At 35.4% G+C, this 14,992-nt stretch overlaps 1 pseudogene; it reads right to left on the reverse strand.

Moving 5' to 3' along the window:
* Positions 1 to 3,172: 3,172 nt before the first annotated feature.
* On the reverse strand, positions 3,173 to 14,547 carry LOC102964943 (annotated as a pseudogene).
* Between the last annotated feature and the right edge of the window lie 445 nt (positions 14,548 to 14,992).

Raw genomic sequence — 14,992 nt, forward strand, 5'->3', positions numbered from 1 at the left:
TTTCATTATGTAAATTATATCTGCACAAAAATAAGTATACAAATATAATGTAAATGTAAATACATAGCTAATATATCTTATTTGAGAAACCAGTATAACAAGTCATGCTTTAAAAATATTTGAGATTCTATGTACAGTTGTGATATCATGAAACCACATTTATTTTAAGAGACAAAGGGAAATTATTGTTCATATAGCATGTTCATTTACATCTTATTAAGATCTTATAATTTATTATTGCATCTTATAATAAAAAATATGATGTCATCTTATAATAAAAAATATGTTTTGTGGGCGCCTGGGTGGCTCAGTCAATTAAGTGTCCAACTTTGGCTCAGGTCATGATCTCGCAGTTCGTGAATGTGAGCCCTGTGTTGTGCTCTGTGCTGACAGCTGGGAGCCTGGAGTCTGCTTCAGATTCTGTGTCTCCATCTCTCTCTGTCCCTCCCCCACTCACTCTCTCTCTCTCTCTCTCTCTCTCAAAAGTAAATAAACATTAAAAATATGATTTTTTGTGAAATTAGGCATCTTTCATGATTAAAATATTCCAAATAACATATGTTTATGGAAAATTGGAGCTTTATCAAGATAAAAAGCTTCTGCACAGTGAAAGAAAACCAACAGAATTAAAATGCAGCCTACAAAATGGGAGAAGACATTTGTGAATGACATATCTGATAAAGGGTCAGCATTCAAAATCTATAAAGAATTTCTCAAACTCAACACCCAAAAAGCAAATAATCCAGTTAAGGAATGGGCAGAAGACATAAATAGACACTTTTCAAAAGAAGACATCCAGATGGCTAATAGATATACGAAAATATGCTCAACATCACTCATCATCAGGAAAATACAAATCCAAACCATGATGAGATGTCACCTCACACCTGTCAGAATAGCTAAAATTAACAACACAAGAAACGACAGGTGTTTTCCAGGATGCAGAGAAAGGGGAACCCCCTTACACTGTTGGTGGACTGCAAACTGGTGCAGCCACTCTGGAGAACACTATGGAGGTTTTCAAGAAACTAAAAATAGAACTATTCTTTAATCCAGCAATTGCACCCTTAGGTATATACCCAAAGGATACAAAAATACAGATTCAAAGGGTGCATCCACCCCAATGTTAATAGCAGGATTATCAACAATAGCCAAACTATGAAGAGAGACCAAATGTCCATCAACTGATGAATGTATAAAGAAAAGGTGGTATATATATATGCAATGGAATATTATTCAGCTATCAAAAATAATGAAATCTTGCCCTTTGCAAAAATGTGGATGTATTATGCTAAACGAAATAAGTCAGAGAAAGATAAATTACATGTGAGTTCGCTCCTATGTGGAATTTAAGATATAAAACAGATAAACATATGGGAAGGGGGGGAAAATAAAAGAGAGGGGGACAAGCCAGAAGAGAGTCTTAACAACAGAGAACAAGCTGAGGGTTGATGGAGGGAGGTGAGTGGGAGATAGGTTAGATGGGTGATGAGTTTTAAGGAGGGCACTTGTTGCGTTGAGCACTGTGTGTTGTATAAGTGATGAATGACTGCATTCTACTCCTGAAACCAATATTGAACTGTGTATTAAATAATTAAAATTAAAATTTTAAATATTGATTAAAAAAGAAAATTCAATTTTTTATTGATATAAAATATCAATATTTATGAATACCTATTCATTTATCTGTCCTGAACACTTGAGAATTATTAAATAAGAGACTGGGGTCCTTATGAATTAATATCAATTGCTTAAAATATGTTTAAAAACATATTAAAAACATTTAAAAAATCCTATCTTTTAGAATTCCATTATAACCTTCTCACTTTTGTTTTAAAGTACACACAAAATGGATACTATTCTATTTCTACAGTTTTCTGTAACACTTTTATCTATAAAATGGTAATAGTATAATCCATTCAAACCAATGTTACAGAGTTGATATGAAAGAAGTTATATGGCATTGTAAAAGCATTTTGAAAGATGATCACATTATATGAATGTACAGTATTATTAAAATGTGCCTTTAGTTAACATGGGATATGGCTAATATAAGAACCTCTAAACTTTTACCAGCTATATCAAATGCTAAGGAGCTCAGCTTAAAATTTTGCAAAACAGAAAACTAGAATAGTTTTCTAGTTATAGGTTCAAGAAAGACCATAATTGTAGCGACATTGATAGAGATGTATAAAACCATAATGAGAGCAATAGCTATGATTAGTGCTTGGAAAATAAAAGAAAAACCTATTGAATCATTTTAGCAATTCCAAATTACAGCTGCTTCTGATCCACCCCTTAATTGTATGAAGTGAATAAATCATCTATATTGGCATGTTAAGATCCACATTTTATAGTGACTGCAGAGTGGCTAAGCTTTTGTGGATATTATTAAAACTCATCACAGGGAATAAAATTAGAAAAGTGGATTACTTTGTAAGCCACACAAGCCTGAAAAATGGCTCAGCTCTCTGCATTTTTTGCCAGTTTTCTAAGTTCATCATGTAATCTAATTCCATAATGTGTTTTGTGAAGTTATTTTATCTATTAAACTAGACTTTTCAAGGATGTTTATAAAAATGTGGACAAATGTAACAAATATTGATTGGACTTGCAATTTTATTGGAAAATAATATTAAAAAGATTACATATTTTCTGTTTAAAGGTTCCTACTCTGTGATTACCCTTTCTGTTATAAACTACTTTGCATTTGACTAGTCCTTAAAGAGTTGTGTTAAATGTGATAAACTTACTGCTGATAAGCATTTCTAAATTTGATGTATGTTTTGTTCTTCCAAATAATTTGGCATTTTTTAATCTTATATAAGCAGGTCTTTAAATTTTCATAATTTGAGGTGGTCTTTATTTGTAATTTTTTTTCAAGGTCTCCCCCATGGGGGCTTTTATTCTTGAAGACCTTCCAGAGCTCTCCATATTCCCACTTGAGGCTCAGTCCCCAGTGCTCCACAGCTCAGCCTCCTTCTAGGTTGGCATTGGGGTGGGAGGGTGGGAATGTGTCTGGGACAATCCAAATTAGCAAACCCTCCTCGTCTTTCCGCCTCCATACAAAGGCTGTCTCAGGCGAAGGTCCTGCATCATCTCTGCCTTGGCTCTGGCATCTCCAGTGGGCTTGACCTCAGGAGCAGGTTGGGGAGAATATTGCCATTAATTGTCATTTCCTACTGTCTGTGTTCCTTTCTTGCTGGTACCTCCTCTGCTCCAGGAAAGCTTGTTCTAAGGAGCGTAGATTCATTCATTCACACAAGTCAGTACCCAGGCTTTCACCACGGAGCCTCCATCCTTCTGGTGCTGGAGCTTCCCAAGATAAGGTACAGGGACTCCACCCGGGCTTGGACGGCTCCACCAACTTGGTACAGACTAGGATCTAGTAGATCCGTGCTGAGCGTTTAGGGTCACTTGGGATTGAGTCATGTCATAGAGGCACAATCTGCTGAATGTTCTCAGTATCCCAGGTCGGGAAGTTGGCCGGTACTGACTTCCCAGGGGAAGTGATAGATCACAGGTTTGGGTAGCACCCCAAATAGTTGAGATGGATTTTTGAAGATTCCTGTCAGGGCACCATGACAGCCTTGGGTTTCCTCTTCCAGTCCAGTGGAATCATGTGACAGGGAAAAGGTGGGTTACCAGGAGCGCCTCACTTTTCCCCTGAAGCCTTCTTCTGGGGTCCTTTCCCTGGGGGTCAGCTCTAAGGCTCCCCTGGAGGAGAGCGCAGCCAGCCGCGGTCACAGCGCCTATACCGGTGCCGCCTATGCCTCCACCATGGTCGGTTGAGCCTTGAGGTCGTCTTATTAATATTCAAATAATTTCCATAATATATTAACAATGGCCTATAAAATATTCACCTTTATGGTTAAAATACAGATTTCTTAGAGATTTTAATAAAACTATGTTCTTGTAAATTTTATTTGGAAAAACACCTAGGTATATTTTTATTGTTAAAGTTTATTTTACATCCTTTTATTCCCAAAATTCTGTATGACTATTTTAAATCTGTATATATTAATTATTAGAACAAATATTAAGAATATAATCCTATTCTTTATAGGGTGCTTGGAGATTATCTGGGGAACATTCCTGGGAAATGTAAATTTAAGTGACCAAGTGCTCCGATTTAAGTAGGAAGTGGAAGCAAGAACAAGTCAAACAGCAGGTCCAAAATTTGAGTGACCAAATTCAAGATTAAGGAATAGAAGCTGCACAAAACATAATCTTGATACAAATGTAGAGGTTGGTTGGCAGCAAAAAGAATTGTTGAGAAGTTTTAAAGTCCAGAAAAAAAAAAAAAGATATTGGAAGAGCTGGGCAGTACAGCAGCAATTCCTGAACTGAAAACCAGGTACTTAAGGGTGGCTTTATTATTTTATTAATGGCATGGAGTTTTGAAGCATTCATTAAGAAGCAATGAAATGGGCAGGTGGTACTGGATTCAATGAGAACCAATATTTTCAAGTGTTATTAATTTCTGTGGAAATAAAAAAGTTTGCAAGTGACGCTAATTTGCGCAGTCCCTCAAAACAATTTGTAAGGCAAAAATAGTATCCAAAATTATCTGCTTAGTTTGGTATAGCATCATTGGGGAACCTGCAAAATAGTACACATGGGTACCAAAGCCAAAATACAGAAACATTATTGGAGATACCACAACTATGCACACACTGGTAGAAGTACATATTTTCATTATAAGGCCACACACAATTAGAGTCAGTGGTGTAATTAGAGCTGGAGTATCAATGCAGTGAATTAAGAGATTCTAACTTTCTGCTCACTCTCTCTCTAAAAATAAATAAACATTAAAAAGGGGGGGTGGGTGCCTGGGTAGCTCAGTCAGTTGAGCATCCAACTTCGGCTCAGGTCATGATATCATGGTTTGTGAATTCGAGCCCTGCATCGGGCTCTGTGCTGACAGCTCAGAGCCTGGAGCCTGCTTCAGATTCTGTGTCTCCCTCTCTCTCTGCCCCTCCCCTACTTTCTCTCTCTCTCACAAAATAAATAAACATTAAAAAAAGAGATTATAACTTGCAAACATGTACCACTTTAAAGGATTGGGAAGTGTTCTTTTTGTCTCACATGGAATTCTCAAGATCCTTAACAATTCATTAATTTGAAAAAACGTTTGCTAGTGGGGTTGCGTAGAGAATATATCCCAAACTCTTGACAGTGTCCCAGCAAACAGATTTTGAAGTTCATATAAGTGTCTCTGAAAGGGGAATGTGACATATTTTGAAAGCTAATGTAATGTACATTTATTTCTATTATTTAAATGTAATATATTGTAAATCTTATTACAATACACCACTGCTTCTACTGGTTAGCATTTAGTCAGCTCTTATAATGTACTAGCGAACAACACAGATACTATTTCATTCTTACAATGAAATCATAGGTAGATATTATTTATACTTTACGAATAAGAGAAATACGATTCAAGGACTTTAAGCAATTTACCCAAAGCCCCACCACTACCATCATATTTGAACTTAGGCCTCTCTTACCTTGAATTCTATTATCTTCACCATTGCTACTCCAGTGGATCAATAATTTCATATAGTATGTGAAGTCCAAATATCATTTATTATTAGAAAAAATGTAATCGTGTTTTTTAGAGTCAGTAATAGAGATACGTACATATATAGGAAAGGAAGGTAAAGAAAAATGAAAAGAAAATAAAAGGAAGAAAGCTGAAGAGTCTACAGAAAATGACCAAATATATAGGATGTACCAAAATGTGGTCAAGTATTTACAAGAAAATTTAAATTAACTGAAAATACTCGTTTTCTGCTCATGCAGTTGATAAAAGTGCTAGTGAATGATGTGAGAGCCACTATAACTTGAACAAACTTCCTAAGCCAAAACTATATAGCTCAAATATGATTTGTGATATCTGACTACTACATGGGATTTAAAGAAAAAACAAAAGCAGATTCAGGTGAGTATTTCAAAAAAGAATGCCAAAAGGTCACTTATGATCTTCAAAGGCAGGAAGGGTGAATATTAAAAAAAAAAATACTGAACCAGCCCAATTTCATCTTCAAATAATATAAAATGAAATTAGTTTAGATTGTAACAAGAACTCATTTAGATGGAAAGAACAAAATTGCAGAGATGACTAACAGTGTAACAAGCTGCCAGGTTACCACTGTCTGCTGGGTGTTATCATTCTAGGACTTCCTAGATTAAAGGTTGATCACTTTGGTCTAGTGGTTTGCTCAATTCTGAATACTGGATCTTAAGAGCTAACTGCACTCATCTCTTCCCAGCTTTGTGGTTCAATGACTAGTGATGTACTGGTACTTTGGAATTAGCCATGAAGGAAGTAATTTACACCACAAAAATCAGGAAACACTACAAATCAGGACTTTATATTTCTGGAAAGTCATTTTAATTAAACATTTTACTAACACACCACTGCTTTGAGTTGAACCAAATTTAGAACTATCTCTCAGATCCATGATTCTCTGGGTGTGTCTATAGCTTCTAACCATAAAATCTATTCAAGCAATTCTGCTTTGTAAAATATTTTTAAGGGGTGGAAGGGGAGATTACAGAGTTGTAGGTATAGAAGACGTACTATATGTAATATAGGTCAGTTATCACAGAATTAACTACATGAATAGTTGATAGATTTAAGTCTTATTAAGAAGACTGAAGGGTGCCTGGGTGGCTCAGTTGGTTAAGCGTTCGACTCTTGATCTTGGCTCAGGTTGTGAGATTGAGCCCCACATCAGGCTCTTCACTGACAGTATCGAGCCTGCTTGGGATTCTCTCTCTCCCTCTCTCCCTCTACTGCTCCCCCACTCGCTCTATCTCTCACTCTCTCAAAATAAATAAAAAAAAGAAGACTAAAATAGGGACACCTAGGTGTCTCAGTCCATTAAGCATGTGGCTCTTGATTTTGGCTCAGGTTATGATCTCACAGTTCATGAGATCTAGCCCTGTGTCAGGCTCTGTGCTGACAGTGGGGAGCCTGCTTGGGATTCTGTCTATCCTTCTCTCTTTTCCCCTCCCCCACTCAAGGCTTGCTGTCTCTCTCTGTCTCTCTCTCTCTCTGTTTTTCTCTCTCTCTCAAAATAAATAAATAAACTTTAAGAAGAGGACTGAAATAAGAAGACTGAAAATGATGAGCTTAATCTGCTTGGGCTTGTGTCTCTCCTTCTCTCTCTGCCCGTCCCCCACTTCCTCTCTCTCTCTCTCTCTCTCTCTCTCTCTCTCTCTCTCTTTCAAAATAGATAAATAAACTTTAAAAAGAAGATGGAAATAAGAAGACTGAAAATGATGACCTTAATCTGGCTATTTTGATCATTGATTTAATAACTTGATAATTGTTACTTTAACTTTTGCCCCAACCCTCGCTGTTTCCCTAAATCCAAATATGAATTAAATGTACCACATATAAACTTTATCTATACTCAAATGCTTAATATGTGATGTTTAATATTTTCAATGTATATTTTTTTTACTATTCACATTATGCTCCCTTGCAAAATTTGAAATGTGTCAGTTTACATACCTCTTATTATTAGCCAGTTAAATGAAGCATAACACTAGATTAAGAAAATAACTAGTGATTTAAAAATATATTTATTATACAAGTATATTATGAGAGCACTAAATAATATAATGGACAAATACATTATATTATTCAGTGTTATAAATGTTGTTTTCCAAAAGCTGTAGAAAAAGCATGTCAAATAGGCACATCTATTAGTGACTCTAAGTAAAAACTGTGGTAATATTAAGTTGAAAATAAATGTAATCATTTCCACAGAAGATTATATAGCATTAGAGCTCAAGTATGTAGGTTTCTGTTGATTTACCTGAAAATAGAGATAGATATTAGAGAAGTCAGGCCTGAGGAAAAAATGCTTTGAAAGCCCCATACACCATCTAACGTAGAATATCAATTGTTTCAAGTACACTTTTGTCATGAACTGGATACTAGTTGTCTGGCAATTTTAGTTTGTGTTTTTATTAAAATATTTTATTATCAGTGGCTACATTTATGCATAAAATATATTCTGAAAGTTATACACAATTACCTTATCAATAAGCCACACAAGTTACTTAAACATATGGAAAATTGCTGTATGTTAAGCCTGATGGTCTACTTATTTGGGGTAGTACATAAAAAGATACATATACTTTTGTGAAGATTAAGTTGGAACTCTAGTTTAAATGTGCTTATCATACTGAGTCTATGCCCTTTAAATGTTCTTGTTATGTTCCTATTTTCTGTTGTTTGCTTCACTTAAAACATAGTATTTGTTTACCTGTTAATTTAAAAATAACACTGGGACTAATTATATGAAAAATGTTAACTCAATGGAAAATAAGATACTAAGGTCAGCAATTGTTCTTTTTCACAATCCCAGCACATCCCAAGGTTAGCATCTTCTGAGGAGATGTCAGTGCAACTGAATTCAAACACACTGAAATTTCATTTTCTCTATATTAAGTATTATAATTAACAAAGAAATTATAAAATGTTGTCACAGACTATCCAATTATGGTAATAACATTCCTTTTCTTTAAAAGCTCTGGGGAAAGCTTTTTAAAAGCACTGAGTTGGCAGTAGAAAATGCTTTCCTGTATATTACAGAGTTAAAATAGAGTCAGAATGACTATTTCTGCATGTATGAAGGAAATTATAAAACATATTTGGGGGCACCTGGTGGCTCAGTCGGTTAAGTGTGCAAGTCTTGGTTTGGTCTCGTTTCATGATCTCATGGTTTGTGAGTTCATGCCTTACATCTGTGCTGAAAGCGTGGACCCTACTTGGGATTCTCTCTCTCCCTGTCTTTCTGCCCCTCCCCTGAGCATACATTCTCTCTCTTTCTCTCTGAAAATTAAAAAAAAATTAAAAAATAAAAAAAAAACACATTTCCTTCTTAATATTTCTTTTCAATCCACATAGAAATTTTCTTCTCTAGATAAAATGTCAAATTGCAAATCATACTAAAAATGCTTTTAATGATAAGTATTTTAGTCCTCTATAATAAATCTATTTAAAATGTTGTGCCATAATCATAATGTTGCAAATGACATTTCATCCACAGGCAGGTTTCTGATAAGACAAAATTTCCACAGGATTTCAAGTTACTTTTAAAGTTACATAGAAAGTGTATGCAGAGTGTAATAGCACATTAATTTAAGGCATAATTAAATCAATGGCAAAATTGGAAATATTCTCTCTTCCAGGCAGATGATGAGAAGACAGAAAGGAGGAGAAGGAGGAGGATGAAGAAAGGGAGTAAATGGAAGGGAAGAAAGAAGGCAGGGTACAAGAAGATGAGTGGGGATGAACAGGAGGGGAAGCAGGAGGAAGAGTAACCTAAAATATGTATGATGGGAGCCAGGAGAGGGGCAGAAAGGGAAAGAGAATCTTAAACAAGCTAGATGCACAGCATGGAGCCCAACTCAGGGCTCAACCCCACGACCCTGTGATCATGGCATGAGCTGAAATCAAGAGTCTGACGCTCAACCAACTGATGTACCAAGGTGCCCCTATAACACACCTTCTTTTTCCATTCATCAGTGGATGGGCACTTGGACTCTCTCCATAGTTTAGCTATTGTTGATAATGTTGCTATAAACATTGGGATTCATGTACCCCTTCAAATCTGTATTTTTGTATCCTTTGGGTAAATACCTAAGAATGCAATTGCTGGATTGTATGGTAGTTCTATTTTTAGTTCTATTTTTAGTTTCTTGAGGAACCTCCATACTGTTCTCCAGAGTGGCTGCACCAGTTTGCAGTCCACCAACAGTGTAAGGGGGTTCCCCTTTCTCTGCATTCTCACAAACACCTGTTGTTTCTTGTGTTATTAATTTTGGTCTGTCTGACAGGTGTGAGGTGGTATCTCATCACGGTCTTGATTTGTATTTCCTTGATGAAGTGATGTTGAGCATCTTTGAGTGTGTGTGTTAGCCATCTGTCTTCTTTGGAAAAGTATCTATTCATGTATTCTGCCCTTTTCTTAACTGGGGTATTTGTTTCTTGTGTGTTGAGTTTGATAAGGTCTTTACAGATTTTGGATACTAACTCTTTATCAGATACGTCATTTGCAAATATCTTCTCCCATTTTGTAGGCTGCCTTTTAGTTTTGTTGGTTGTTTCCTTCACTGTGTAGAAGCTTTTTATCTTGAAGTCCCAGTGGTTCATGCTTGCTTTTGTTTCCCTTGATTTTAGCAACATGTCTACTAAGAATTTGTTATGACTGAGGTCAAAGAAGTTGTTGCCTGTTTTCTCCTTTAAGATTTTGATGGTTTCCTGTCTCACATTTAGGTCTTTCATCCATTTTTAATTTAGTTTTGTGTATGGTGTAAGAAAGTGGTCCAGTTTCGTTCTTCTGCATGTTGCTGTCCAGTTTTCCAAATACCGTCTGTTGAAGAGACTTTTTTTCCATTGGATATTCATTCCTGCTTTGTCAAAGATGAGTTCACCATATAGTTGTGGATCTACTTCTGGGTTTTCTGTTCTGTTCCATTGATCTATGTGTCTGTTTTTGTGTTAGTACCATACTGTCTTGACAACTACAGCAGTGTAATATAGCTTGAAATCCGAAATCGTGATGTCTCCAGTTTTTTTTCTTTTTCAAGATTGTTTTATTTGGGGTCTTTTGTGGTTCCATACAAATTTTAGGATTGGCTTTTCATTAATGAATGTATTTCAACTCATTTATTGTTTAGTAAAAAAAAAATCTATCATCTATCTATTCATCTATCTATCTATCATCTATCAAGGCCATTCAAAGAAATCCTTAATCATATAAAACCTCCCTTGAATATTAGAAAAAAAATCAATCATATTTAAACAGGTACTTGGCTTTTAAGCCTCTTCCTTAGTATCCAACAGAATCCAGCTTTGTTTGATTTCATGAGATAGAAAAATCATTACTTAATTAAACATTTTTTATTCACTAACTTTTGTTTCACCTTAAGTCACCTATTTGCACTAGACATAAATTTCCATTTCTATAAAAAGATTTTTCTCCAGAGCCAATCCCTGCCCCAGGGAGGAGGATAGAATGGTTCAGGATAAAACTATAATTTTATCATGTAAATAGTAAATTCCTCTTTGTAGATTTCCTTAATTTTCCTAGTTACTCCCCTAATCTGACTTAATTCCATTCTCTGCTAATCTCCCATAATACCTTGCATATATCATTTTATATATACTTTTTTGTTTGGTTGTTTGTTTGTTTTAGGCATTGCAGTTTTTTATTAGGGTCTCCATCTTAGCACCTGGTGCAATGCTATAGAAGTCCCAGAAATGTTCTCATTTTTTTTCCTTTTCATTCAATTTAAAAAATCAAGTGTTGGACCAGAAAATATTTGAACAAAATTCTAGTCATTTTTATAATTAAGGTGGGAACGTGAAAAAGATTAATTGTGCTCAAATTCTAGTTCTCAAATTCATTTCAACTATAGCAATTCCTATTTTTCAGTGTTTATACTGGGGCTCCAGGTTAGGCTTTTTAAATATAAGACTGTTTTTAATCTATGCATTTCTGTAGGAGGGTGTTATTTTCTGTCCTTATGTATTAGAAGACTTTTTATTTTTATTATTTTTTTTTTTATATATTTTTTTTTTATTTTTTAATATATGAAATTTACTGTCAAATTGGTTTCCATACAACACCCAGTGCTCATCCCAAAAGGTGCCCTCCTCAATACCCATCACCCACCCTGCCCTCCCTCCCACCCCCCATCAACCCTCAGTTTGTTCTCAGTTTTTAACAGTCTCTAATGCTTTGGCTCTCTCCCACTCTAACCTTTTTTTTTTTTTTTTTTCCTTCCCCTCCCCCATGGGTTTCTGTTATGTTTCTCAGGATCCACATAAGAGTGAAACCATATGGTATCTGTCTTTCTCTGTATGGCTTATTTCACTTAGCATCACACTCTCCAGTTCCATCCATGTTGCTACAAAAGGCCATATTTCGTTTTTTCTCATTGCCACGTAGTATTCCATTGTGTATATAAACCACAATTTCTTTATCCATTCATCAGTTGATGGACATTTAGGCTCTTTCCATAATTTGGCTATTGTTGAGAGTGCCGCTATAAACATTGGGGTACAGGTGCCCCTATGCATCACTACTCCTGTATCCCTTGGATAAATTCCTAGCAGTGCTATTGCTGGGTCATAGGGTAGGTCTATTTTTAATTTTCTGAGGAACCTCCATACTGTTTTCCAGAGCGGCTGCACCAATTTGCATTCCCACCAACAGTGCAAGAGGGTTCCTGTTTCTCCACATCCTCTCCAGCATCTATAGTCTCCTGATTTCTTCATTTTGGCCACTCTGACTGGCGTGAGGTGGTATCTGAGTGTGGTTTTGATTTGTATTTCCCTGATAAGGAGCGACGTTGAACATCTTTTCATGTGCCTGTTGGCCATCCGGATGTCTAGAAGACTTTTTAAAATCAATGATCTAAATGATTATTTTTTATATAGTAGCAAAAGCATTGGATAGCTGAGGATGTGTCCAACTATTAAGAAAAAGCAAATCACTTTTGCTGACCCTACTTGTTATTATGTGTCTATATACAAACTGAAGTTTAACTTAAAGTTAAAAAGAGAGTAAATCAGTTATATCATTATTTACTATAACCGAGATATGGAAGTGACCTAAGTGTTCATTGATGGACAAATGGATAAAAAAAATGATATATATGCACACACACACACATGAATATTATTCATACATCAAAAGAAGGAAATCTGACATTTGAGACAGCATTATGCTAAGTGAAATGAGTCAGACAGAGAAAGAAAAATACCATATGATCTCACTTATGTGTGGACTCTAAAACATAAAACAAGCACACAAAAACATGCTCAGAGATACAGAGAACAGACTGATAGTTGACAGCGACAAGGGACTGGGGGCTAGGCAGAGTGGATGAAGGAAATCAAAAGGTACAAACTTTCAGTAATAAAATAAGTCATAAGGATGTAATGTATAGCAAGGCCACTTTAGTTAATAATTTTATATTGCATATTTGAAAGTTGCTAAGAGAATAAATATTAAAAGTTCTCAACATAAGAAAAATAATTTTGTAACTATGCACGGTGACAGATGTTAACTAAACTTATTGAGGCGATCATTTTACAGTATGTACAAATATTGAATCATTATGTTGTACACTTGAAACAAATGCAGTTAATATGTCAATTATACCTTAATTAAAAAAATAAAAACAAACAACAAATCATGCTTAACAGACATAAAATTAAGAAATAAATGGACCTTTATAACCTACCTTACACCATACATTAACATAAATTAAGCAACTACCTAAACATTAAAGTTACAACTCTAAAACTTGAAGAAGAAATCATTGGCAATTTCCTTTGTGATCTTGGTGTATGTAAATATTTTTAGAAAAATATAATCAGCATGTTTAAAAATTAGCAAAGTTTAATTTAGCATATTTCAAAACTTTTGCTTACCAAATGACACCACTGTAAAAATGAGAGAAAAAAATACAATATTCAGAGTGAGAGGAAAATATGTCCAATTTTTTATAAATGACAAACAGGTATCCAGGATATATAAAAAATCCCTATGGGTCAATAAAAAAAAAAACAGAAGAAAACAAAAAATCTGAAATTAAAAAAAAGCAACAAATGGGCAAAAACTTGAGTAGTCACTTCACAAAACAAGATACATGAATGATCAAAAGCACATTATAAAAGTGCTCAATATCATTTTTCACCAGAAAAGTAAAAATTAAAATTGTAATGAATATCAGAACAATTTCAGTAGTATATCATAGTAAATGAAATGACCAAGTAAATGAAATGACCAAGTTGAAATGAAATACCAAGTGTTGGGGATCAGGTGGAGTAACAGGAAATCTCCTAATTTTCTGTAAAGGTAAAATGCTTCAACCACTTTGGAAAACCATTGATCAGTTTCTCATGAACTTAAATATATACTTACCCAATTACTCAGCAATCCCACTCCTAGGTATTTGATCAAGAGATATGCAGACATATGTCCACAAAACCATCTGTGGCATGTTTATAGCCACTTTACTCAAAATAACTATAAATGGTAAACTATCCTTATGTCTTTAAAAATAAAAATGAATAATCAAATTGTGCTGTATTTATACAGTAAATTAATACTCAGCAATAAATCAGAATAAACCACTAAAACACTGCAACAACATGGCTGAATCTATAAAACATAATGTTGAACTAATGAAACCAAACACAAAAGGGTGCAGTCTTAGTCCATTTGGGCTGCTATAACAAAATTATCACACACTGTGTGGCTAATAAACAACAGAAATTTGTTTTTCACAATTCTGGAGGCTGGGAAATCCAAGGCCAAGACACAGGCAGAATCAGTGTCTGGTGGGAACCTGCTTCCTGGTTTGGATAGCAGTCTTTTCATTGTAACCTTGAATGGTGGGTGAGGAAGCTATCTGGGACCTCTTTCTAAGGACACTAATCCCATTTAGAAGGGATCCACCCTGATGACCTAATTACCTTTCAAAAGCTCCACATCCTAACAACATGATACCGGGGATTAGGTTTCAATATGCGGATTTGGGGGTAATATTGTGTAGACATTCAGTCTATAGCAGGTACATATGTATGGTTCCACTTCTATAAAGTCAGTTACAGGCAAAACACATTTTAATTAGTTGAAATCAGAAGTGTGGTTGCCTATGCATAAGAGAGGATTGACTGGTACAAGGTTACAGGGAATTTCCAAGGGTGATTAAAATGTTCAATTTCTTGGGGCGCCTGGGTGGCTCAGTCGGTTGAGCGTCCGACTTCGGCTCAGGTCATGATCTCGTGGTCCGTGAGTTCAAGCCCCGCGTCGGGCTCTGTGCTGACAGCTCAGAGCCTGGAGCCTCTTTCAGATTGTGTCTCCCTCTCTCTGACCCTCCCCCGTTCATGCTCTGTTTCTCTCGGTCTCAAAGATAAATAAACGTTAAAAAAAATTAAAAAAAAATG

Source organism: Panthera tigris, chromosome X (genome assembly GCF_018350195.1).
Source record: "Panthera tigris isolate Pti1 chromosome X, P.tigris_Pti1_mat1.1, whole genome shotgun sequence".
NCBI lineage: Eukaryota > Metazoa > Chordata > Mammalia > Carnivora > Felidae > Panthera > Panthera tigris.